This window comes from Pan troglodytes, chromosome 10 (genome assembly GCF_028858775.2).
Source record: "Pan troglodytes isolate AG18354 chromosome 10, NHGRI_mPanTro3-v2.0_pri, whole genome shotgun sequence".
In the NCBI taxonomy this organism is placed as follows: domain Eukaryota; kingdom Metazoa; phylum Chordata; class Mammalia; order Primates; family Hominidae; genus Pan; species Pan troglodytes.
Window position 1 is genome coordinate 125,323,720 of NC_072408.2, and position 27,483 is coordinate 125,351,202.

Sequence of the window (27,483 nt, forward strand, 5' to 3'; positions counted from 1 at the left end):
TATGCTAATTTAGTCACCTTGCCTTGGAAAATTATCTTCCTGATAAACCAATAAGATCAAACCTTTCAGATTGGGCATCTCTGACATTTTCCTCATCTCTCCAGCTACCTCTCCCATGGTTTCCAAATATATCCTACCCTGCAGCCTCCCTGAATGACTTGCAGTTCCTTGATCGCTAGATGTACCCTCAAACCTCTGTACCTTTACCCATACTGTTCCCCCTGTCTAAGCACTCTTCTTATAACCACCTTCTAGAAATGATCAACTTGGACTCATTTTCATGGTGGAGGTGGACTTCGAGTCCTCTAGGAAGTCTTTCCTGCCATGCCCTTCCAGCCAGACTCAGTAAGAAGCATCTCCACCGTGTTCCCAAGGCTCCTGTGATAGCTACATCACTCTACTGGGATTGACTGAGTCTCCTCTAGATTATAGGTTCCACGCATCTACAGTGACAGGGATCATGCTTGTCATGCTCAAGGCTGTATCCCCATCCCCCTACCCAGTGCCTGGCACATGGAAGGTGCTGCCCCTAACCATGGGCTTAGGTGAGTTTCTTTGCTTAGATTGAAGGAGGTAAAGTGGGCACAGCTGACACTGTAGTGCCATACCCAAGCCTTCTTAACTTTCAGTGGGCTCCAGCTGACTTCCAGTTACTAGTATCAGTGTCTGTGCCAGAACTTCCCAAAATCAATCAGCTCATGAGTAGCAGGCCAGAGTGTCAAAGAATTAACACCCTCTGCTTCAGAAGCCCCCTTTCACCAGTGACTTTTGGAAGCTGGTGTATAAATGCCCCAGCTCCCTCACTAGGTTATTAGGTGGGTTATTTCAGCTGAGACCTGAGGGATTAGGAGGAGAGAACATGTATGTCTTTTCCTTTTCCCCAGAGTTTCCTCAAGGGATTAATGTCTGTGGTAGCTTGCTTGGTAGTAAGCCCTTTATTTGCCATGTCTTATCTACCTCTGTACTGGTGCTTTCTCCATATATATTTTTTTTTTTTTGAGACAGTCTCACTCTGTTGCCCAGGCTGGAGTGCAGTGGCACAATCTTGGCTTGCTGCCACCTCTGCCTCCTAGGTTTAAGCGATTCTCCTGCCTCAGCCTCTCAAGTAGCTGGGATTACAGGCACGTGCCACCACACCCAGAGAACTTTTGTATTTTTAGTAGAGACAGGGTTTCACCATGTTGGCCAGGCTGGTCTCAAACTCCTGACCTCAGGTGATCTGCCTGCCTCGGCCTCCTGAAGTGCTGGGATTACAGGCGTGAGCCACCGTGCCCAGCCTCCACTTTTTAAATATACCACTTTCACCCAATTCCTTTTCCAATGCAGTAGAATTATCAGAACACCAACAGCCTAGCCAAAGGCCCCGCATGCATGGGTTCCTTTTTTTTTTTTTAATGACATCACGACGACATCAGCTTGAATGTATCAGCCAACCAAAGAAACTCATAAAGCCAATTAGTTATATTGACACACGATGTTTATGGGTTCCTACAGATCAATTCATAAATATTATAAATTGCAACAATTTCTAAATAATGTCCTGTGACTAATGGCTCTGGTTGTAGTGGATTTTATCACTTTGTTGAGTACCTAATTGTCCTCAGCCTCACTGAGTGTTTCTGTGACCTCCAGCAACATGACGGTGACTCAGAGTCTAGCAGCTTCAAGGTCAAAGAGCCTGCATTTCTAGCTTCTGTAGAGGGAAACAGGGACCCTGACATTTCACTTTTGAAACTAACTCATGGCCCAGTCTTTTTAAAATACTTTTTTGGTAGTGGAAATTTGTTCCCTACTGAATTAGGAAATATTATGTATTCTGACTTTTACCTGTGGTTTCAGAAGCCAGTTCATTCATTCAGCAAATTTCTATGGAGCACTTTCTATGTACCCAACACTGTGCTGGGTACTGGGAATATAGTGATGTGTTGGTTAGGATAGGCTGGGATAGGGATACAGTAACAAGTTAACTTCAAAAATCCTAGACATTTAGTACAACAAAGGTTTTGTTTGTTTGCTTGTTTGTTGTTGTTGTTGTTTTTTCTCATTTATGCTATATATCCAGTGTAGAACAACAGAGCTCAGGGTCACTCAGGGACCCAGGCTGATAAAACATCTGTCACTGCAGCAGGGGAACTGATAATTGGTGAGTTACCATGCCAACTTTTCTATGCTTCAGCCCCAAAGTGACACATATCAACCCATGAATTAATCACATATGTGGCCCCAGTTAACTGCTGTCCTTGGAGAGCTTGCATTGTAGCTTGCACTGTAGAAGGCAGAGATCAAATAAATTATTACATAAGTAATTATTAAATAATAATTGGAGCAAAGTCTACAAAAGAGAATTCAGGGTCTTATGAGAGTGTAAACCAGGAGACACAATGCCTTCTGCTTGGTCTGGGATGGCCTCCTTAGGGAAGGGTTATTTCAGAAGAGACCTGAAGGGATGCATAGTGGCCGGTCAGGTAAACAGAGGGAACGACCTACCTCGGCCTCCTAAAGTGCTGGGATTACAGGCGTGAGCCACCGTGCCTGGCTGCAGGTTCTACTTTCAAATAACTTACAGTGGAGTTTGAGAAACAAGAAATCTGTAGAAATAGAAATAATGCCAGTTAGTCAACAATGACAGCTTATACGGTTGAGCATGTGCTGTGGCCAGTGCCTTCTGTGCACTATCTCATTTAATACAATTTCACAACAGGCTTAGAAACCACTGCTCAGCAAGTGTCTGGGCAGGACTGGAACTTGTGTGAGCACCTGAAGTTCATGCTTTTTACCATTGTGTGCTACTCCCTCTGGAGTGGTTGCTCAGTGACTGGCCGGCTTAGCTCAGGGGCTCAGTGACTACCAGAGTATAAGGGAAAGATCATTTGCTTTAAGGCTGATCTTTTTCTGCCTTGCTAGTGAGTAACTGAAACTCCCTGGACCTCAGTTCATCATTAAAATTAGAGCATTTGGCAGATCAGAGCTTTTCAAAATCTTTTAATGTAGTGGAATAGTTTTAAAAATGTAATGCAATATATAAAGCAGAAAGGAGTGGTTAGTACTCTGGCGAGGGGGACCAAACCTCACCACTGCCTTTAGCAGTATTGGGGCCCCTCTGGGGAGCCTGGCATATCCCAAATGCTCAATAAACCACTGGAGCAGCTAAGGTTACTTTCATCCCCCAAGGAGGCTGAGTGTTACCAGTATTATGATTAGCTGTGGCTATTTAAGGATAATGTTGGACTCCTTTCATATCCTTTGCAGTAGGTAGAAAAGTGTCCCCACCCCATGTCCACATTTTTTTTTTATTATACTTTAAGTTCTAGGGTACATGTGCACAACGTGCAGGTTTGATACATAGGTATATATGTGCCATGTTGGTTTGCTGCACCCATCACCTCGTCATTTACATTAGGTATTTCTCCTAATGCTATCCCTCCCCCATCTCCCCACCCCACAATAGGCCCTGGTGTGTGATGTTCCCTGCCCTGTGTCCAAGTGTTCTCATTGTTCAATTCTCACCCATGAGTGAGAACATGCGGTGTTTGGTTTTCTGTCCTTGCGATAGTTTGCTTAGAATGATGGTTTCCAGCTGCATCCATGTCCCTGCAAAGGACATGAACTCATCATTTTTTATGGCTGCATAGTATTCCATGGTGTATATGTGCCACATTTTCTTAATCCAGTCTATCATTGATGGACATTTGGGTTGGTTCCAAGTCTTTGCTATTGTGAATAGTGCCACAATAAACATACGTGTGCATGTATCTTTATAGTGGCATGATTTATAATCCTTTGGGTATATACCCAGTAATGGGATCACTGGGTCAAATGGTATTTCTAAATCTAGATCCTTGAGGAATCGCCACACTGTCTTCCACAATGGTTGAACTAGTTCACACTCCCACCAACAGTGTAAAAGCGTTCCTATTTCTCCACATCCTCTCTAGCATCTGTTGTTTCCTGACTTTTTAATGATCACCATTCCAACTGGTGTGAGATGGTATCTCATTGTGGTTTTGATTTACATTTCTCTGATGCCATGTCCACATTTTAATCCCTTAAACCTGTGAATATGTTACCTTTCATGGCAAAAGGAATTTTTTTTTTTGAGACAGAGTCTTGCTCTGTTGCCCAGGCTGGAGTGCAGTGGTACAATCTCAGTTCACTGCAATCTCCGCCTCCTGGGTTCAAGTGATTCTTGTGCCTCAGCCTCCCAAGTAGCTGGGATTACAGGTGTGCCCCACCATGCCTGGCTAATTTTTGTATTTTTAGTAGAGATGGGGTTTCACCATGTTGGCCAGGCTGGTCTCAAATTCCTGGCCTCAAGTGATCTGCCTGCCTTGGCCTCCCGAAATGCTGGGATTACAGGTGTGAGCCATTGCGCCCAGCCAACAAAAAGGATTTTGAAGGTAAGATAAAGTTAAGGATCTTGAGTTATGGGGATTCTACTGGATTATCTGCTGGGCCCAAGGTAATTTTAAGAGTCCTTAGAAGTGGGACAGGTGAGTGAGAGAAGGAGACATGACGATGGAGTCAGAGGTCAGAGAGAGAGATGTGAGGAGTTTATGCTAGATTTGAAGATGGAGAAAGGAACCTACCAGACAAAAAATGTGGACTGCCTCCAGAAGCTGGAAAAGACAAGAAAATGGATTTTTCCTTAGCACCTCCAGAAGGAACGGAGCTCTGCTGATACCTTGATTTTGTCCTGTAAGACTCATTTTGGACTTCTGACCTCTAGAACTGTAAGATCATAAATTTGAGTTCTTAAAATTTTTAATTATATTATTATTATTTCTAGAGACAGGGTGTTGCTCTGTTGCCCAGGCTGGAGGGCAGGGGTGAGATCACAGCTTACTGCAGCCTTGAACTTCTGGGGTCAAGCAATCCGCCCACCTCAGCCCCCAGCGTAGCTGAGACTACAGGGGTGCACCACCATGCCTGGTTAAATTTGAGTCTTTAAAAGGCACCAAGTTGTGGGACTTTGTTACAACAGCAATGGGAAACTCATATGCCCTTGAGACAAGAATCTACCCTATACCACAAGTCACTTGTGTCCCTACTAATGACCAGATCACCAATTGTTGTTACTCCTCATTGAGGGCCGCCATGTCCAGCCACTATGCTTAGCATTTTACTTCTCTGATTTCACTGGACTTTCTAAACAGCCCTGTGAGTAGAGCCTGTCCTGCCCATTTAGTAAAAAGGAGGGGACCGGGGCTCTGAGAGGATGTATCACCGGCTCAAGCTCACACAGGTAGAAAGCATGTGTGTGTGGGTGCAGGACTTGAAGCAAATCCAAGTGTATATGGCTCTAAAACTATCATTTAGCTCTTCTGCCTTCAGAAGACATCATTTCCAGAGGTTGCAAGACCCTGAGCTTGCAAACACTGCTTCCTGCAAAGTCAGACTCTGAACCCATCCTGGCTGGTGTAGGACATTGGTGTGTGTGGAAGGAGGGTGCAGTTTTGCACCATGTTTAATTTCATCTGAGCTTCCTCAGGAAGCTCAATTTTCTTCCCTAAAAAGGAAGAGGAACAAACCTCCCCACTGCTCTTGAAATTTCTTCAGGAATAATTACTGAATCCTTGTCTGTTCAACATGCAGCATTCTCTATATGAAAGGAGGAGACAGGGAGAACAGAATGACTGCGCCTAGCTGGAGCACAAAACCAGGCTTATTAGGCAATAGAGCAAACGGATCTGGCTTTTATGAGCGTGGGGTCTTGCTGTGTGAATATTCATGGAGTTTGGAAGATCAGTGATTGAGCAAACAGATATAATTAAAACATACTAAAAACAAAAGTCACTATGCCCTTTTCAAATGTGCTTCGGTTGTTTCTTTGGTAAGCGGGATTTAATATAATTCTTAACATTTGTTGATTGTTTCTAATTACCAAATCATAGATACTCATTTTGGAAATGCTGGAAAATACAGAAAAGGATCAAGGACAATCACCTTAAATCCTGCCAACCAGACCAATCATGGTCAACATTTTTGCCCTACGGAAGGAACCTTCATGATCACTCAGGCTGACTCCTTCCCTGCTGGGGCAAACAGGCCCAGGTTAAGGAGCTGTTTGGTGTCAGATCTCAGAGTTGAAAGCAGGAATCTCTGGTCTTTAATTTGCCACATCTCTTCCTTTCTTCTTGCTGCTCTTCCAGAACCCTTAAAAGAATAATCTCTTGAAGAAATTCCCTTGAGATCAACTTCTGTCTTTTGGGGCTCCAGGAGGTCTCCAGCTATTTTCCATCAGGGAAATTTGAGATTCCAGGTCTGAACCACATTGCTTCTTTCCTTGTCACCTTTCTCTTTCCCCTTCTTTTTTTCTCTTCCTCTTCCTTCCCTTCCTTCTAATGGAAGTATACTGTACATAGTGCCTTTTAAATTTAACAATACACTAGGGGCATGTCATTACATGCCAACAAATGTAATTGTATATTATGACATCATTTATTTTTTTTTTGAGACAGGGTCTCTTCGTCTGTCACTCTAGACTGGAGTGCAGTGGTGCAATCACAGCTCACTGCAGTTTTGAATTCCTAGGCTCAAGCAACCCTCCTACCTCAGCTTTCCAAGTAGCTGGGACTACAGACATACACCACTGCACCTGGTTAATTTTTAAATTTTGTTGTGGTGACATGGTCTTGCTAGGTTGTCCAGTCCGGTCTCAAACTCCTGGCCTCAAGCAGTCTGCCTGCCCTGCCCTCCCAAAGTTTTGGGATTATAGGTGTGAGCCACTGCACCCCAATACATTATTTTTAATGACTGTATGTCCTGGCATGTTACACCAGGATTTATATAACATATATAACCCCCTTTTATAATCCCCTTCAGGTGGACATTTAGGTTGCCTCCAGTCATTCACCATTTATTTTTATTTTTATTTATTTATTTTTTGGAGATAGAGTCTCACTCTGTCACCAGGCTGGAGTGCAGTGGCGTGATCTCGGCTCACTGCAACTTCTGCCTCTCTAGTTCAAGTGATTCTCCTGCCTCCACCTCTGGAGTAGCTGGGACTACAGGCTTGCGCCACCATTCTCTGCTCATTTTTTGTATTTTTGGTAGAGATGGGGTTTCACTATGTTGGCCAGGATAGTCTCGATCTCTTGACCTCATGATCTGCCCGCCTCAGCCTCCCAAAGTGCCACTGCACCTGGCCTAACCATTATTTTTTAAAGTGCTTTGATGAACATCCTTGCAGCTAATTAATCATTAAGATACATTTTTAGAAGAGGCCTTGCTAGTCAAAGGGTCTGCCCATTTAGACGGTCTTGATGCTCACCCACAGGCATACTTTCTAAAAGAAGACACAAAGTATTGTAACTGTATTACCCAGAGCCAGAAAAATTTTCAGGGTTCAGACATAGCTGTTGGCTGCTGTTCCCACCATGCTGACCTGCTGTGGCCTTATCCCAAGCAGATGTTGCTACGAAGGTCAGCCTACTGAATCCCATCATTACCCTGCCAGGTCCCTGTGCTGGGCCAAGGGGTGGCTGGAGCCAAATCTTTCTTAACAGACAGGAACCAAAACACAGTTAGTTTCCAACCTTGAACAATTAATGATATACAGAGAAACCTAGGTCTGGGGAAAATGGTTTATTTACAGCTCAATACTTCTTTCAGCCCCAGGTACATTTTGCAATTGTGTTTCATCTTCCATTCTCACACCTGGACTCTCTTCTAGACACCATCTGAATCATGAGCAGGAGGTCAAGTGCAACACACTGGATTTCTCCTGGCTTGAGAAGCTCATGGACTAGGTTGGCTTTTGCTTTTGTGGCCTGGACTTTATGGCTGGGAGGAAGGTGAAAAGCCCAAGAGAGGTGAACTGTGAAATGCTTTACCTACCCACACCCAGGCCACTAGAAACTCCTGCCAAGCAGTAAGCCTTTAGCAGCAATGTGCTCAGACTTCAAAATAGCAGAGAGATGCTGATAACACCCGGAAGGAGGACTTCCCCTGGCTTGAGATCACACATGAGACTGGTAGAGTTTCCATAGAAAGCTCCCCAACCCCCTAATTAAACAATCGATTAACTCAACAAGTATCTATTGAACGTTTACAAGCCAGGCGCTGTCCAAGCATTGAGAATGTAGTGGTTGGGCCAGGCGCAGTGGCTCACGGCTGTAATCCCAGCTCTTTGGGAGGCCAAGGAGGGTGGATCACTTGAGGTCAGGAGTTGGACACCAGCCTGGCCAACATGGTGAAACCCCGTCTCTACTAAAAGTACAAAAATTAGCTGAGCGTGGTGGTATGTGCCTGTAGTCCCAGCTACTTGGGAGGCTGAGACAGAAGAATTGCTTGTACCCAGGAGATGAAGGCTGCGGTGAGCTGAGATAGCACCACTGCACTCCAGCCTGGATGACAGAGTGAGACTTTGTCTCAAACAAACAAGCAAAAGAATGCAGTGGTGGACTATGTATTCCCCTGGGAAGCAGACTCTGAGGCAGAGACTCACACACAGTGGGATTATGAGGGACCACTCTTGGACATCTGTGGGTGGGAGGGACTGAATCACAATTGGGCAGAGGGGAATGTTGAGCTGTGATGTCATCTAAGTGGGGGCCTCAGCCAACCCCTCCAGGGAGTTCTGAAACTGAGTCATCCTTTAGGACAGACCATACCAACCAGTCACTCAATGTGGGGATCCCTGGGATGTAACCTTGGGTGAAACAGCTCTCTTCAGCAGAGGCAATCCCTGTAGGGGGATTGGGGGCTGATGAGCAGCACGCTCATCAGTTGGGGGAATGAGTCCTTTGGTCCCGAAGGAGGACCTGGGTGGTGTGTCACTGAGTCCAACACAGCCCTCATGGAACTCACAGTGTAGTGAGTGTCTCGGTTTGAGTTCACTCCGAAGCAGGACCTGAGGCAGGGACTTGGATGTAGGTAGTGAATTCAGGTGATCCCAGAGAGGAAGAATGAGAGAACGGGAGAACGAGTCAGGGAAGGACAAAGAGATAATAGAGGGTGCATTGTTGAGCAAGTCCACCCTGTGGGACTGAGAAGAATGCATTCAGAATGATCCCCCTGAAGGACAGGAGGTGAGGTGTGTATCCACTGACTTCTATGCCCCATTGTTTGACGTTATCCCCTGGGGTCTGAGCCCCTTTGCATTTATAGAATGCACCTGTGAAGGATGTTTCTGTAGTTTTGGGGAAGCTTTGAGGCAGAAAACCAGAGAGTTAGGGGACATCTGTTGTGGGAAGTTGCCAGCAGACATGGACAAGGTCCCCATAGATGAGGCTGAAATTAGAGGCAGGTCATGTGGCACAGGTCCTCAATTCTTTAGTAAAGATAAAATCTGCAGCAGAACAAATGAGGAAATTAATCTTGTAAGACCTTTAAGTGGGTATCTCCTCCGACCCCATCCCTTGGTAACCCCCCAATTTTTTTTTTTAAAGAGATAGAATCTCACTATGTTGCCCTGGCCAGTCTTGAACTCCTAAGCTCAAGTGATCCTCCAATCTTGGCCTCCCAAAGTGCTGGGATTACAGGTGTGAGCCATAGCACCCAGCTGAGTGATGCTTTAATGAAGACGATTACTTTTAAAAATTACATCCGCTCCTCTTAAAACTAACCGACTGACTAAGACCAATAAACTAACCAACAAACTAACTAATGTGTATTATGCTAAGTTTCAGACATTGTTCTCAAACTGACTAACCAACCAATTAACTAATATGTATTATACTGTCAGGCATTGTACTAAAACTAACTGACTAATCAACAAACCAACCAACTAATAACCAATCAACTAACTAATGTGTATTATACTAAGTTCCAGACGTTGTTCTCAAACTAGCTAACCAACCAATTAACTAATATGTATTATGCTATCAGGCATTTTACTAAAACTAACTACCTAACTAACCAATCAACTAATTGATAACCAATCAACTAACTAATGTATGTTACACTAAGTTCCAGACAGTGTTCTAAAATGAACTAACTGGCTAGCTAACCAACTAACCACCTTTGATCTCTGTCTCTTCACAGGTTCTTTCTTTGCCTACAATCTTGCTCATCTATACATACCCTGAAAGAGAAGAAAAGGAAGACTCTTTCCTTGAACTTCTCCCCTTTTTGGCTACCTTATTCCTATTCTTCTTTTCCTTTTTTTTTTTTTTTTTTTTTTTTTTTTTTTTTTTTTTTTTGAGACAGAGTCTTACTTTGTCACCCAGGCTGGAGTGCAGTGGTGCGATCTCAGCTCACTGCAACCTCTGCCTCCTAGGTTCAAATGATTCTCCTGCCTCAGCCTCCTGAGTAGTTGGGATTATAGGCACATGCCACCATGTCCAGATAATTATTATTTTATTTTTATTTTTTGACACGGAGTCTTGCTCTGCTGCCCGGGCTGGAGTGCAGTGGTGCCATCTCAGCTCACTGCAACCTCCGCCTCCCGAGTTCAAGCAATTCTCCTGCCACAGCCTCCCGAGCAGCTGTGACTACAGGCATGTGCCACCATGCCCGGCTAATTTTTTGTATTTTTAGTAGAGATGGGGTTTCACCGTGTTAGCTAGGGTGGTCTTGATCTCCTGACCTTGTGATCCAGCCGCGTCAGCCTCCCAAAGTGCTGGGATTACAGGCCTGAGCCACTATGCCCGGACTAATTTTTTTATTTTTATTTTTAGTAAAGACAGCGTTTCGCCATGTTGGTCAGGCTGGTCTCAAACTCCTGACTTCAGATGAGCCACCCGCCTCAGCCTCCCAAGGTGCTGGGATTACAGTCATGAGCTACCATGCCCGGCCCTTCTTTTTCTTCTTCAACAAATATTTGCAGCCTCGATCTCACTGCCCAGGCAATCTTAACTCAGACAAGTTTGCTTCCCTACCCTTCCCATGCCCATGTTCTGTTGAATCTAAATTTTCAAAGGCCGTTGACAATCTGGCACTCACAATTCTCCATTCTTCTCATCCTCATTTCTCAGTTTTCTTCACTTCTGCAGTGTGTTTCTTCTTCTCTTTTTCAAAATTCTTCGTTTCCCTAGTTTTCATGACACTGTCCTTCTCCCTCTATAACCTTTCTTTATTATTTTTTCCAAACTTCATCTTTCTTCCAAGAGCAAGTGCTCTTCAAGGTCTAATGTTTATAACTCTCTTCTTGCTGGGTACAGTGGTGGTTCTCAAGCTTGGCTGTACCTGAGGGTCACTTGGAGTATTCAAAAACTACTGAAGCTCACGGAGAATTTTGAGGACAGGGAAACTATTCTGTTATGACACTATAATGGTAGATACAGGTTATTATACCCTTGTTGAAGTTATAGAAGGTACAACATAACCAGGACACTTTGGGTGATAACGATGTGTCAGCTGGGCGCGGTGGCTCATGCCTGTAATCCCAGCACAGTGGGAGGCTGAGGCGGGCAGATCACGAGGTCAGGAGATCGAGACCATCCTGGCTAACACAGTGAAACCCCGTCTCTACTAAAAATACAAAAAATTAGCCGGGTGTGGTTGCAGGCGCCTGTAGTCCCAGCTACTCGGGAGGCTGAGGTGGAAGGAAGATTGCTTGAGCCCAGGAGTTTGAGACCAGCCTGGACAACATAGCAAGACTTCATCAGAAAGAAAAGAAAGAAGGAAAGAGAAGAAAGTAAGAAATAAGGAAAGAAAGAAAAGAAGGAAGGAAAGAGAGAGGGGGAGGAAGGAAAGAAAGAAGGGAAGGAAGGGAAGGAAAAGGAAAGAAAGGAAGGAAGAAAAAGACTATGAATTAAAAACTGCTGATGCCTAAGCTGTCCCCAGAGGTGGTGACTTAGTTGCTCAGGGTGGAGCCAGGGCATCAGTGGTTTTTACAAAGCTGTCTCTGGTGGGTTTTAAGGGGCAACTAGGGTTGGGAAATGCTGGGCAACACTTTTTCCCTGAGAATCTTTGCTCTCTTTTAAGCTTCGCTGATCACTTTTAAGCAGGAAACCCCCAAATTTAACTTTCCAACTCTGCCTTTTTTCAGGGTTCTCAGGTTTACAACCTCCGCTTTTATGGATATGTCAGAGATCATATCAAACTTACCATCTTTTTATTTCCCCAAATTCCTTTTCAAGTCATCCCTGTTTCTGCTCAGCACATCCTTCATCAGCTTGGCTATTTGGGTTTTAGAAACCTCGACACTTCTCAAAAGAAGACATTTATGCAGCCAAAAAACACATGAAAAAATGCTCACCATCACTGGCCATCAGAGAAATGCAAATCAAAACCACAGTGAGATACCATCTCACACCAGTTAGAATGGCAATCATTAAAAAGTCAGGAAACAACAGGTGCTCGAGAGGATGTGGAGAAATAGGAATACTTTTACACTGTTGGTGGGACTGTAAACTAGTTCAACCATTGTGGAAGTCGGTGTGGCGATTCCTCAGGGATCTCGAACTAGAAATACCATTTGACCCAGTGATCCCATTACTGGGTATATACCCAAAGGATTATAAACCATGCTGCTATAAAGACACATGCACACATATGTTTATTGTGGCACTATTCACAATAGCAAAGACTTGGAACCAACCCAAATGTCCAACAATGACAGATTGGACTAAGAAAATGTGGCACATATACACCATGGAATACTATGCAGCCATAAAAAATGATGAGTTCGTGTCCTTTGTAGGGACATGGATGAAGCTGGAAACCATCATTCTCAACATATTATCGTAAGGACAAAAAACCAAACACTGCATGTTCTCACTCATACGTGGGAATTGAACAATGAGAACACATGGACACAGGAAGGGGAACATCACACACCGGGGACTGTTGTGGGGTGGGGGGAGGGGGGAGGGACAGCATTAGGTGATATACCTAATGCTAAATGAGGAGTTAATGGGTACAGCACACCAACATGGCATATGTATACATATGTAACAAACCTGCACATTATGCACATGTACCCTAGAACTTAAAGTATAATAATAATAAAAAAAAAAAAGAAAAAAAAAAAAGAAACCTCAGAATCCCAGCATCAAGGATTCTTTGAGTTCACATCTCTGACCTTTTCTCCAAAGCTGGAGTCCCCTCATACTCACTCTCTGCCTCTGTTTGGATCTTTGTAGCCACGAAGCTCAGTCCTTGGCAAAGATCCTCTTTTTTTAAAGAACACTTTTTTTGTTTTTCTTATTGCACAGCTGGTTCGTGTGAATGATAGAAAAAAAGCTTAAAAATATAGAAAAGCATAAAGGAGAAAATAAAAACCACCCACAGTACCATCCCCTGCCAGCTATTATTAATGTTTTGGTATAAAAATAGATGTAAAAGAGAAACAGGTTAAATCGTGACATGTTTTTAATGTCATTCTTCACTGAACGTGACATCGTGAATATTCCCCCATCATACTCTTCCAAATCATTTCAAATAGTTTTTATTTTAAAAATAATTTTGTCTAAGAAAGTAGTACATGCTCATCGTACAAAAGTCAAACGAGGAGAAGCAGGGAACTCCTCCTTCTCCCTCCCCTACTCACGTTTTTCTTGTAGGGGGAAAGAATTCGGTATTTCAAAGAAAGCTTTTGTTGGCATTCTTCGTACTTATTTTCTGGGTTGACTTTTTAAAATGGAATTATATAATCTTTTCAGAGCTCGAGGCATCTAGAGGTTTGGGGCTGTTTGGGGCTATTCTGTCCCCCTCCATCACCACCTCCCTGGGGCTCACCACTCTTAATTCCAACATGCTTTGGAATTATGGCAAAGGCAATCTTTTTAAGTGCAGTTCTGATGGTTGAAAAGCTCTTCTTTATGTCGTGTTGAAACTGCTTCTTGTCCTTTACTCTTGGCTCCAGACTTTCTTTATGGAGCTAGTGAAAAACTAAACCAAACCCATAAAACAAACAAGCAAGGCAAAACAAAAACAAACAAAAATCCATACAGACAACTGTTTGTCTAATTTGACATGTCCTCCCTTTCTCCCCCAACTGAGAACTGATCTTTGGCTGCCTTCAGAGGGAGAAATCAGGTCAAGACCATGGCTGTGCAGCCAGACCCCCTGGGTTCCTTGGACAAATTTCTTAATCTTCTCTGAGCCTCAGTTTCCTCATCTGTGAAATGGGAATAACAATAGTACCTACCCACAGTGTTACTGTGGGGATTAAACAAGTAATATGCAGGTGAGGTGGCTCACACTTATAATCCTAGCACTTTGGGAGGCCAAGGTGGGCAGATCACCTGAGGTTAGGAGTTCAAGACCAGCCTGGCCAAAATGGTGAAACCCCACCTCTACTAAAAATACAAAGATTAGCTAGGTGTGATGGCACATGCCTGTAATCCCAGCTACTCGGGAGACTGAGGGAGGAGAATCACTTGAACCCAGGAAGTGGAGGTTGCAGTGAGCCGAGATCGCGCCACTTCACTCCAGCCTGGGTGACAGAGCAAGACTCTGTCTCAAAAACAAACAAAAACAAACACAAAGAAGTAATACATGTGAAGCCCTTAGACCAGGCCTGGTATTTGCTGCCATCAGGTATCCAAAGGGTCTGGATTCTTCATGGAGAAGGGAAGGTGGAAAGGTTGTCAGGCTCTGAGATTCTCACCTGGAAAACTCACCTGGTTGCAGGGACCCTGTATTTGTTTCTGTCTTCGGTTTAGAACTCATTTCAGTGATTACTGTTGCATGTCTGCCTGTGGCTAGAGGCCCCCAAAACTGAAATTGTGAAGGTCATGGGAAGAACATGGGGGACAGACAGGGTGAGAAGAGGCAGCCAAGGTTGGGGAATGTGGAGAGAGGGTGGCAGAATCAAGTGATTTCTGACCTGACGGCTGCTGGTCCCAAGCCTTAAGCAGCTGGGTGAAGTTGGACAAGCTGTTTAAGCCTCATTTTCTCACCTGCAGAATGGGTTCAATAATGGGTGATGAGGAATAATATGCCTTTGCCTTACAATTATTCAGCTCTCACTTGGCGACCATCCACCTCCCTTTCTTTCATCCTCATGGTACAGGAGTTAAAAAGAAATTATTTAGGCAGATAGTGAGGGTAAGAGAGTCCTCAGTAAGGTTTCCTTCTAATAAAAAGCAGCCCCCAAATCATTTCTTTTCTAACAAAAAGCAGTCTGTAAAATCAAGCTGCAGACACAGATAAGGAAGCTGGAAGCTTGCATGGGTGAATGCTGGCAGCTGTGCCAATAGGAAAAGGCTACCTGGGGACCAGGCATGTTCAACATGGCAGCTCCATCTTCCCTTTTGTCAACCACGTGGACAGTAAGGAACAGACAACATGGTGCCGGCCAGGGAGAGACCCTATCTACATAATAGAAGATTAGAGTGGGGCGGCCAGCTTCTTCACATGCTATGTAAATGACACATTTGGTCCAACCAATCTTTGGGCCCTATATAAATCAGGTACCACCTTCTCAAGCCAGTCTGTAAAACCCCATGCACTTCACCAAGAAACTGGAAGACCCACTCAGGCACCTCTCTCTCTCTGCAGGAGAGAGAGCTATTCTCTTTTTCTCTGTCTTTCGCCTATTAAGCCTCTGCTCTAAAACTCACTTCTTGTGTGTGTCTGCATCTTCGGTTTTCCTGGCATGAGACAACAAACCTTGGGCATTTACCCCAGACAATGATGCCACTTCACTCATAACAACTCTGTGAGGCAGATGTGAACATCCCCATCCTACAGATGAGAACATTGAGGCACAGAGGGGTGGGTCATTTTCTCAAATCCACGCACTAAAAAATTACAGGGCTTGGATTGGAATGTAAGTGGGCCCCAGAGTTGGGATTTTTTTTTTTTTGAGATGGAGTCTCAGTCTGTCATTCAGGCTGGAGTGCAGTGGCATGATCTTGGCTCACTGCAACCTCTGCAACTTCTGCCTCCCGGGTTCAAGTGATTCTTGTGCCTCAGCCTCCTGAGTAGCTGGAATTCCAGGCATACACCACCACACCCAGCTTATTTTTGTATTTTAGTAGAGACAAGGTTTCACCATATTGGCCAGGCTGGTGTCAAACTCCTGACATCAAGTAATCCGCCTGCCTCCCAAAGTGCTGGGATTACAGGCATGAGCCACCGCGTCAGGCCCAGGGTTGGGATCCTAATGAGCTTTTAGGCTGACTAAATAAATAATAATAAGCCTATGATTTATTGAGCTACTTATTTGGTGCTGCTTCTCTCTGTTAATCTGTATAACAACTCTGATTCAATGCCTGGCCCCTGGAAAGTCACCCTGTAGGTGTGCAAGGACTCTCTTCCCTCGGGTGGGGGCCTCCTTTGTTTTAGAGCAGTGGGGTCCTCACACCTGCCTGCCTGTTAGGTTCACACAGGGAACTTGACAAAAGTAATGATGCCAGGCCCCACACCAGCTTCTGATTCCGTTACTCTGGGATGGGAGCCCTGCATGGGGAGTTTTTAAAAGCACCCTGGATGATTCGAGGTTTTGCAGGCAGAGTTGAGAACCTTGGCTTAGAGAGGTTTTACACCCCTCCAGGTGTGATTCTCAATCTTGGCTGCAGGCTGCATGTTAGAATCATCTGGGAACTTGGAGATTCTGAGCCATTGGTTTGAGAGGGGAGTTGAGTATCGGTCTTATTCACTGAGCTAATTAATGCCTGTTGGATCTTACTAGGTGCCAGGCAGTACATTAACTCATTGAATCCTGGACTGACCAAATCATTCTGGTTTGCTAGGGATTTTCTGCCCAAAGACTTTAGGTCAGGTGTGGGCACACCTGGATGGTTGGTCACCCTACTGAATCCCTCCCTAAACTTACATTTCATCTTGACCTCACTTGCTTATTTCATGACATATCTCTGAGAAAAGTTCTACTGTTAAGCCTGTGTTGTTGGCTGGGCTCAGTGGCTCGTGCCTGTAATCCTAGTGCTCTGGGAGGCTGAAGGGGGAGGATTGCTTGAGGCCAGGAGTTTGAGGCTGCAGGGAACTATGATTGCGCCACTGCACTCCAGCCTGGGTGACTGACAGTGTGAGACCCTGTCTCAAAGCAAAACAAAACAAAAACCAACAAAAACCCCAAACCCATGTTGCAGATGAAGAACTGAAGCACACAGAGTATTGGTCGCACTGTTAGTAAAGGGTGGTTACAAGAGACTTCCATAACCAGGATTTCATTTCCTATCAGGGCAATCTGCAAGATGAGGAGGAGTTTTTTTTTTTTTGGTCCCCATTTTACAGGGAGAATGAGGTTCAGGGAGTTTAATGACTTCCCATGGTCAGTCGCCACTGTACTAGATGGGAAATCTGATCTTCTGACTCCCAGCTCATGGCATGACTTCTGTTAGGCTGCTTGGGAGGATAAAAGATTGTCCCCTTGCAGAGGCTTGAGGGTCATGGGCTTTGACGTGCTTTGCATCCATCGGCAGAGCTTGGGCCTCCCGGCTTTCCCTCCTTCAAGAGCTGAGAGCCTTACTACGACCCTTTCCTCCTGGGGGATGTGGGGGTTGTGTGTTAGAAAAGGCCAAGATGACTATTAGCAGTCAGGTGCTGTTCATTTAGAACATCTGCCCTTGGGTCCCCAAGGCAGCTCCATCGAAGACATATACTAAGGCATTGTCAGATTCCATAAACAGCTTCTTGCCCTCGGGGGAGCGATCTGGACAGGGCTGATCAGGCTGGTGAAATGTCATCTGAGGTGCAGAGTCACAGGGGACATGTGGGTAGGCGGGCACAAAGGATTCTTTTAGCATAATCTGGTGTTTTGGGGATAGGTGTGGGGAGAGAAATAGGTGGCCTGGTTTCTCAACTCAAGGCAGCTGGATTTCAATTTTTTTTTTTTTTTAACTCCAGTAAAGTGACCAGCTGGGTGCTCCAGAGAGAAGGGAGGAGCCCTCTTTGCCCTGGAGCAGTTCTACGGCCTGCTGTGCTGAAAGATTTGCATATTTGAAACATCAGTGCAGGGACTCTTATTGCACAGGAGCTGACTTTAGGAGGTACAAGGACACACTTTAAAAATGTGAATCATTCTTTAGTTATATGAATACAACGAGGAAAACAACATTATAACTATGCACTGAAATAGAAGTTCCATGAGGGTAGGGATTTCTTTTATCTATTTTGTTCACTACTATAAAGCTTACGCTAGGACAGCACTTGGCACAGAGTAGGTGCCCAACAAATAAATGAATGAATGTCACAGCACGTGTGTGGTTTTACCAGATGATGGAATTTGAGCTGAGATTTGTAAGGATGAACAGGATTAATTTAGGAAGAAATAAGTGAGATTAGAGGGGAGTGGAGAAGATCCAGGTGGGGAATGCAGCCTACACAAAGGCTAAGAGGTAGGATAAACAAGGCCCATGCAGTATCAGCTAACATCTACTGTGAGCTGATCCTAGTGCCTTACTACCACACTGCTAAGCACTTTCATGTATTAACTAATTAAAGCCTCATATTAACCCTTGTTACATCTTCCCTTTACAGATGGGGAAACTGAAGCCCAGAGTGGTGAAGTACGTTGCTCAAGGACAGGCTGTACCCCTGACTTGGCTGTTTCTCAGTCCTACAAGGCTGTAGGGTCTAAGGCTCATATTGGGGGGCTGGGGCAGGTGGAGTGTGTGTCCCAGCCCGCCCAAAGCCCACTGCTGCCTCAGCTTGGGTGGCAAAGGCCTGGCGTCCCTTCTGCTCTCCGGCCCACAGGAGCCCGCAGGAGCCTGATTTAACCCAGAAGCTGTTTTCACAGGTTTCCATTTTTAGCTCTCTGGACTGGAACGCAATGTTCAATGCACTGTAAACCTCCATGTCAGTTTGATTATACGAGAGGCGTGTGTGGGCTCCTGCTCTCTCGTTTCCATGTCTAATAATAACCCTCTGGATTCTCTTGCCTCTTTTCTTCCAAGGCCCTCAAAGCATTTCATATGCAACGTCCCATTTAAGCTTCCAGTTCCCCAGGGAGGCAGCTGGTGGCTATTATGTAGAAGGGTTTCCGGGACTATTCAGTTCTCTTCAAATGGGAAAGGTTAGAGTCACCTTTGTTTTAAACATGAGAAAAGCGGAGTCACGAGAGAGTGGAGAGATGTATTAAAGAGAGCTGGTGTTTCATGAATGCCTACTATGTGCATCTTATCTTACCCGCCCTGGGACATGCAGCTGTGAATTGTCTTTTTTTTTTTTTTTAATATTTATTTATTTATTTATTTATTTTTATGGCTGACAAAGAAGGCCCAGAGGGACTGACTTATTCAAGGTCACATAGCTCATAAGTGATGAACTGTGGATTTGACCCTGGATTCACGGCCAAGGTCTTTGGTTTTTCTTTTGTATCATTAAATGAGATGTTCTAGAAATAGGTGCAGAGTCAGACCTTCATTCTCTTGGTTCCTAGGCCAAGCCAGCCCTTGTTCCTTTCCTTAGATCTTGACATGAGAAATTTACATGAGAAAATTACAAGGCCAGGCGCGGTGGCTCACACCTGTAATCCCAACACTTTGGGAGGCCAAGGTGGGTGGATCACCTGAGGTCAGGAGTTCTAGACCAGCCTGGCCAACATGGTGAAACCCCATCTCTACAAAAATACAAAAATTAGCAAGGCATGATGGCAGGTGCCTGTAATCCCAGCTACTTGGGAGACTGTGGCAGGAGAATCGCTTGAACTCGGAAGGTGGAGGTTGCAGTGAGCCGAGATTGTGCCATTGCACTCCAGCCTTGGTGACAGAGTGAGAATCCATCAAAAAAAAAAAAAAGATCTTTACATGAGAAAATTACAGACTGAAAGGATTATTTCTCATCTGTTAATCATTAGTCATCTCTCACCTTTTAAAAAATATTGAAAGTAAGAAACTACTTGCTTGCTTTCCCTTCCATCCCTATTATTCATTCATTCATTCATTCATTCATTTGGCAAGTATTTACTGCTTCCTTTTTTGTGCTAGGTACTGTGGGCATGCCTGGGATGAAGACAATGTCCCACTCAGAGTTTATTTTGTCCAGGGCGCTGCTAAAGCCCCTGAAACAAGTGCCTTCACCTCTTTGATCCCCAGTGTCCTTATCTGTAGAATGGGGATAATAATGGTTCCTATTTCATAGGATCATTGTGAGCTAAGGATGTGTGGGCAGCAAAAATATTTCAGAGTGAAGGAATAGATCAACCTCCAGAGCAGAGGTGAAAGCAGTGAGAGCAGAGATGGGGAGATGTTTTTGGGCAGGATATGCCTAGTTCAATGTTTTGGGATAGGCTTAGGAAGGTGATGCTCTCCACTGTTAAGCTGACCAACTGGTGGACAATATCCATGTCTCACAGACTGACTGTCTTGGGGAGGTTGGAGAGTTGAGTTGATTCAAATCAAAAAGCATTGGTCGAGCACTTACTTGGTGTAGAGAGGCTGTGGAGACAGACATACCTGCATTTCAGTCCTAGCTCTATGACAACTGTGTGACGGAACAGCTGTTGCACCTCTCTGGACCTCAGTTTTTGCTTCTGTAAATGGGAAATAAAAACATCTTCAGGTTCTTGTGAGGATTAGAAATGATATATAGAAAGTACTTAGCACAGTGCCTGGCACCTGCTGGTGCCCAGTCAATGGATGTTATTGCTATGCTGTATGCGGTACTGACTGAGATTCTGAAGTATTAAAAAGCCTTGAAATGGAAGGGTTAGGTCTTCAGGTATAGCTGGATGCAGGTGCTCATATGATGTCATAACGTCATCTCTATATACCTCTCAGCTCTGCTTTCATTCATATTGGCTTCATTCCCAGGACGATCTTCTTCTCCTGGTGGCAAGATGGTCCTCAGCAGCTCAAGACTCAGGTACTACCCACTAACCCAATGGAACAAGATATTTTTCCCTCTAGTTATAGAGAAATTCAAAGACTTGAGTCCCCTTGGACCAACTTGGGTCTTGTGTCCATCCTTGAACCAATCACTGAGGTCAAGGGTGGACAAAACAAATCGACCAGATCTGGGTGTGTCCATCCCTCAAGCTGAAGGATGGGATTATCAGCTTTAAAGAAACCATAGGGACTAGGAGTGGGAGAGGGCAGTTTCTCCAAAGGAAAGACAAAATCTTCTTCTAGGTTCTGTTACTAGAAGAAAGGGAATGGTGCTGGACAGGTGTGTTAGGCTGGGTCCTTCCAGAGGCAGACTAGAGATGAGGATTTTTGTCCAAGTAATTTATTTATTAAGAAATACAGGCCAGGCATAGTGGCTCATGCCTGTAATTCCAGCACTTTGGGAGGCTGAGGTGGGAGGATTGCTTCACTTGAGTTCAGGAGTTTGAGGTTGCAGTGAGCCATGATCATGCCACTGCAATCCAACCTGGGTGACAGAGTGAGACCTTGTCTCACCAAAAAAAAAAAAAAAGCAAGCAAACAAGAAGAAATATGCATATGGAAGAAACTACTGGGAGTGGGGAGGCAGGATAAGGATAAGGGGGAGGAAGCCAAGTAAGGGTATGATTTCAGGTGAAGTCCCAGCCTTAGCTTTGCAGTGAGTGTAAATCACACATCAGAGTGTGTCCCACCTCCAGGCAAGGAAACTGGGTGTTTGTATCCAAGAACTGGTCATTGGCAATGGCCTTCCCTGGTTATATATACACATTCCCAGGGACTTCTGGGTCTCTGAATAGGGGATGCAGCTCACTGCTCAAGGACAGTGCTCTGAAGAAGGTCACAGGTACAAAGTTTTAGCAGCAAAGCACACAGAAGCTCTGGAGTGTACAGAAGTGGTAAAAGGAATCCCAGAGGATCTGGATGGGGCTCTAGCAATGTCTCTGCAATGGGGAAAATCACAGCCCTCTGGAATGGAAGGAGATGAAAGAGGAGTGGAGGAACCAGTGAGGAGATGGGACAGATGGTCTCTCATCCTTATCAGGTTGAGGAGGAGAAAGCAAGAGGTGTAGCACAGCCCCCTACCTCCCTGTCCCTCCACCACACCACTGCTAACAATACCCGTCATCACAGTGTCCCTTACAGTCCTCAGCAACATGTTGAGGCCTCACTGTGCAGAAACAAGTGAGGAGGTGATTCAGCAAACGGCACAGGCATCAGGGAAGCAAGAGGGGCTGCTTAGCCCCCTGTGAGATGGATGAGGTTGGCATGAGGTCGCTGGGCCCTGGGAGCTCCGGGTACCTGTCCATGCCAAGGCTGACCCTCCAGCAGCTGGAGGTCTGGAGGCTCAGCAGTCCCTCGGGCTCATTTAGCCCCTAATTGCCTCCTCCCTACCCACCTCTCACCCTTCCAGTGGCATCTCTATCTATCAGGAGCAGCTATCACCTTCTTGCACCAGCTTTCATCTGTCCCCATTTTACCCAAGCCATCTGGCATTGAAGGTTTCTGCAGAGAGAGCTGAGTGGTAGTGAGAAGGAAGCCAGTGAATGCATCAGGCCAAGTCATCAGCTCTGTCCTCAGTGTTATGGCCACTTGCTCTGCTAATCATTTTGAGGGTAATGAGGTGGTTCAGGCCAGGGAAGACAAAATAACAAGAGTCATTTTTTTTGAGCCCTTGCTCTGTGCGAAGTGCTCCACAAGCATTACTCACGCCATCCCATCCAGCCTTCATAGGAACCAGCATACTAGGGCTCTTTTGGTTAAAAGTAATAGAATTCCATGTCAAAATGGCTCCAGGGGGAAAAGATGTTTTGGTTCATGAAATGGCAAGTCCAGGGGAACGAGGCACAACTCGATCCAGGAGTTTATGTCGCCAGGCCAGGCGTGGTGGCTCACGCCTGTAATCCCAGAACTTTGGGAGGCCGAGGTGGGTGGATCACTTGAGGTCAGGAATTTGAGACCAGCCTGGCCAACTTGGAGAAACGCTGTCTCTACTAAAAATGCAAAAATTAACCAGGCGTGGTGGCAGGCACCTGTAATCCCAGCTACTCGGGAGGCTGAGGCAGGAGAATTGCTTGAACCCAGGAGGTGGAGGTTGCAGTGAGCCGAGATCGCGCAACTGCACTCCAGCCTGCATAATAGAATGAGACTGTCTCAATTAAAAAAAAAAAAATGTCGCCAATCTTTTTCCATCTTTCTATTCTGTTTTCTTCTGGGTCGACTTCACTCTCAAGCAGCTTCTCTGTCCCCCCTTTTTTCAGTGACGGCTAGTTAGCCTCTAGCAGTTATAGGGGTGCCAGTGACATGCTCAGCAAACCCATTGGGAAGGCAGGTTCTCCTTCCCAGAGGCTCATACTATAACTGGGTCTCCAACTTGCGTCATTGTTAATCTCTGAACCAATCACTGTGTTCGGACACAGAATATTCTGATTGGCCAAGCCTCAGTCATGTGCCTACATCTGGAACTGGGGGTGGAGTTAGCTTCATCTGAAACAGAAGGACTGGGGATGGAGGAGGGATGCGTCCTGAAAGGAAAAAATCTACATAGTCTTGCCAGAAGAGGGGGACTGAGTCATGAGAAGGGGGCATAAAAGATGAGAGGTTCACTAGGCGTTTGTGTTATTATTATTCTCCATTTTAAAAAGATGTATAAAGCAGAGATTCAGACAGATAAAATATTTTTCTTAAGATCACACATCTAGGCCTGGCGTGGTGGCTTACGCCTGTAATCCCAGCACTTTGGGAGGCCAAGGCAGGCGGATCACTTGAGGTCAGGAGTTCAAGATTAGCCCGGCCAACACAGTGAAACCTCATCTCTATTAAAAATACAAAAATTAGCCAGGTGTGGTGGTGCACGCCTGTGGTCCCAGCTACTCTAGAGGCTGAGGTAGGAGAATCGCTTGAACTCGGGAGGTGGAGGTTGCAGTGAGCCGAGATCACGCCACTGCACTCCAGCCTGGGCGACAGAGCAAGACTCCGTCTCAAAAGAAAAAAAAAATCACACATCTAATAAGTGACAAGGTGGTGAATGGATAGCAGTTCAGTCAGATTTCAGAGTCTGAGCTCTTGGCCACCCCTCCAAGGTGCTGCTTTGATGAGACAGGATATGGTTCTATTCTTGGGGTCTCCAAAGTACTGTGGCATTGCCTGTATCAATAAGTAATGATCCATTTATTGGAAATGAACCTTGGATCAGGAGTTGGAGGCATGGGTTCTACTTCTGGGCTGCCAGTTGTTAGATATGTGACCTTGGGCAAGAAATGGAACTCTGAAGCTCAGTTTCGTCATCTGTATATAGAATGGCATCCCCTCTACCTCACAGGGTAGCTAATTGGATGTGAAAACGCCTCTGCATCTGATGTCCCTTTTGTTTGGCATGACATTTCCTCCAGGTTGAGTTAGATGCTCTCTCCTCTGTGCTTTTGCGATGATACATTTATGAGTCTATTTTCTCTTGAGGCCATGGACAGATTTCATTCACTATTTCAATAAAGATTTTGAATATCTGCTATGTGGTAGTCATTGTGCTATGTCCTGGCTAATTCATCTGATGCCTGGTCATAGTAGGTACCAGGTAAATTTTTATTAAACTGAACCTTCCTATTCTCTACCCAATTCAATGTGGGTGGTGCTCTCCATGATCTCATGCCTTCTGCTTCTTACTACTTTCAACCAAACAACCTTCCTGGTACACCTGAAAAACAAATCATAATGTGGGTTTTGGAAAAATATATTTAAAACTTCAGGAATGAGACAGGAGAGAATCAAAGTCATCAATAAAAGACTGGGCATGTTCAGGCCAATCAGCCGGGCCCTGAAAAGCAAAAACAAAACAAACAGACAAGACTGGGCAGGAAGGTGATCTCACTGATAAGCTTCCAGTGGGACTTGCTGGCTTGAGCAGCTCTGGGGGATGGAATTGCTGGGAGCTTCAGTGGGCCTCATGTCCCTGGCTGGGCATATCCCTCAACCAGGATCTAGGGCTATTTTGCAAAGTTGTCCTGAAACATTGCATGTTCTTACATCAGTGCTTTCTTGAATCCAGCCAGCCCAGGTCCAGGACTTGATATCACCTGTACCACTGTGGCTGTTGGGGACAGCAGGAAGAACACCGACTTGGGGGTCAGGGATTGTGTGTTCCAGTCTGGCACTGCTACTTCATTGCGTAACCATTCTGCAAGTGTTCTCCTCTCAGTGGGCCTCAGTCAATCTGCATCTGTAAATGTAAATAAATTTACATTTATTTTGTTTTGTATTATTGTGTTTCTGTAAATAGCACAAACTCCTAGTGGACCTCTTGACTTTTAGGCCTCCTTCTCATGATTCGATCCACCTCTTCTGACAAGAATATGTAGATTTCTTTTCCTCTGGGGAAGCACCACTCCTCCAACCCCAGTGCATGTGTTTCAGGTGACGCTAACTCCACCTTCAGCTCCAGATGAAGGCACATGACTGAGGCTCAGATGTTCTACATTTGTAAAGTAATCACGACTAACATTTATTGAATTGAGTGTTTACTATAAGCAAGACACTGTGCTGGGCTCTTTACCTGTAGCAACTTCTGTGAACTATGCACTGTGACCAGCCCCATATTACAGATGAGACAACTGAGGCACAGCACACATTACATAACCATCCAAAGTTATGCACCTAAGCTCTTAATTACTGCCTAGACCAAAGAGGGAACTTGAGTGCTAAACCTCCTCCACTCACCTCCTCCCCACTGGAAAAGGGAGTGGGTTGCCTTATCATTGACTATCTTTTAGTTGGGTTTGATGTGTGTTCTTTTTAGTAAATATTAAAAAAATTCTAAAACATACAAGTTGTAAAGCACATCTGACATTTTTCCTGCCCAACTTCCATACCCCCTTTCTCTGGCTGCAGAACCTCTAGTTTCTGTGGGTGAACCACCTGTCCCCATTCTCAGTCTTTGGCATTCTGAATGGGCTGATCCTCCCTCCATGGCCCATTCAGATCTAGGAGATGGACTATGACTCAGGTCTGACTAATCGGAGCACTCCTCCCTCCTTTGGGCTCTACAGTAATTGCTCCGGAAGTGAACATGTGATCTAAGCCTGGCCAACTCATCTAAAGCTATTAGGAAAGAGAAGCTCCTTTTGCGCTGGAGAGTTCTGAGCTTGTGGAATGTAAACTCTGGCTTGCTGGAGCCATCTTGTCACCATACTAGAGAAGCCTGTCAAGAATGAACTCCATACTAAGGATCACAGGCCTGAGATGTGAGGATGGACAGAGTCCCGGTAAAATAGATTGAGTTCCTGGGTCCAGTCATATCAGAAGCTAGTACTATGATGGTATTTTCTGTTCTATGTGCCAATAAATTGTCTTTCTTGTTTAAGTTGCTTTGAGCTGGATTTTCTGTCAGTTTCAATAAAGATGGGGAAGGAGTACTCTCGGCAAAGGAAGGAGACCCAGGTCTTGTGTTTGGCGTCAAATCATGTAGGGTCTTATAGTTAATGGTGAGGAGTGTGGGCTTCTGCCATGAGGTGGGGACTTTTGTCCTACCCATGGATATATACTTTCTTTCACACCCCTCCCCCTAATTGAGAATCACTGATTGAGGTGAATGTACCAGGTTTTTTTTTTTTTTTTTTTTTTTTATACTTTAAGTTCTAGGGTACATGTGCACAACGTGCAGGTTTGTTACATATGTATACATGTGCCACGTTGGTGTGCTGCACCCATTAACTCGTCATTTAACATTAGGTATATCTCCTAATGCTATCCCTCCCCCCTCCCCCCACCGGCAATTTTTTTTTTTTTTTTGACAGAGTCTTGCTTTGTTGCCCAGTCTGGAGTGCAATGGCGCAAGCTGAGCTCATTGCAACCTCTGCCTCCCAGGTTCAAGCAATTCTCCTGCCTCAGCCTCCCAAGTAGCTGGGATTACAGGTGCCTGCCCCCACACCTGGCTGATCTTTTATATTTTTAATAGAGCCAGGGTTTTGCCATGTTGGCCAGGCTGGTCTCGAACTCCTGACCTCAGGTGATCTGCCTGCCTCAGCCTCCCAAATTGCTGGCATTACAGGCATGAGCCACCATGCCCAGCTGAATGTGCCAGTTTTAGTAGGCATTCTTCTGCTAAGCTAAAAGGTAGTACGGTCAAGTGGTTAAGTGCCTGGGCTTTGGATGGCCAGTGAATCTTCTTATTTCTAGTCCCAGCTTTAACTGCATAAAGTATTATTCATACATTCATTCAACTAATATTTATTGAATGTCTACTATAGAGTGGAGTTATTACATCGACTCTGCAGAAGGAGGTGGGTGCAATGGAAGTATAGCCACTGGAGAATACCATTGTGAATGAAATGGAGAAAATCTCCTCCCTTCCTTATGGGGACATAAACTAAACACATAAATAAAATGTATAGTTATGCCAGGATAATGATAGATCCTAAAGAGAAAATTAAAGCAACGTTGGGACCAGGGAGTGCTGGGAAGGCATGGATGGTGGCAGTGGTGGAGGTTGGGTTGCCTTTTAAATAGGGTAGACAGAGAAGGCCTCTCTGTGAAGGAGACATTTCAACAAAGAGCTGAAGGAAGTGAGGCATTTGCCTTGGACACATTGTTTAACTTCTCTTAATCTTTTCGTGTTTCATTGAATCTAAGATGCCGTTGATAAGTGTAAGATGTACAATTATATTGAGTCATTCAGAGAAAGAATATATGTAGCCAATTAAACTATGACACAGTGTTGTCTTAAAATGTGTAACATTTATTTTTTATACTTATTGAAAAAGCTCCTTTAGACTTATAGATAGCTATTATGTATTATTCCTGCACATACATAAGA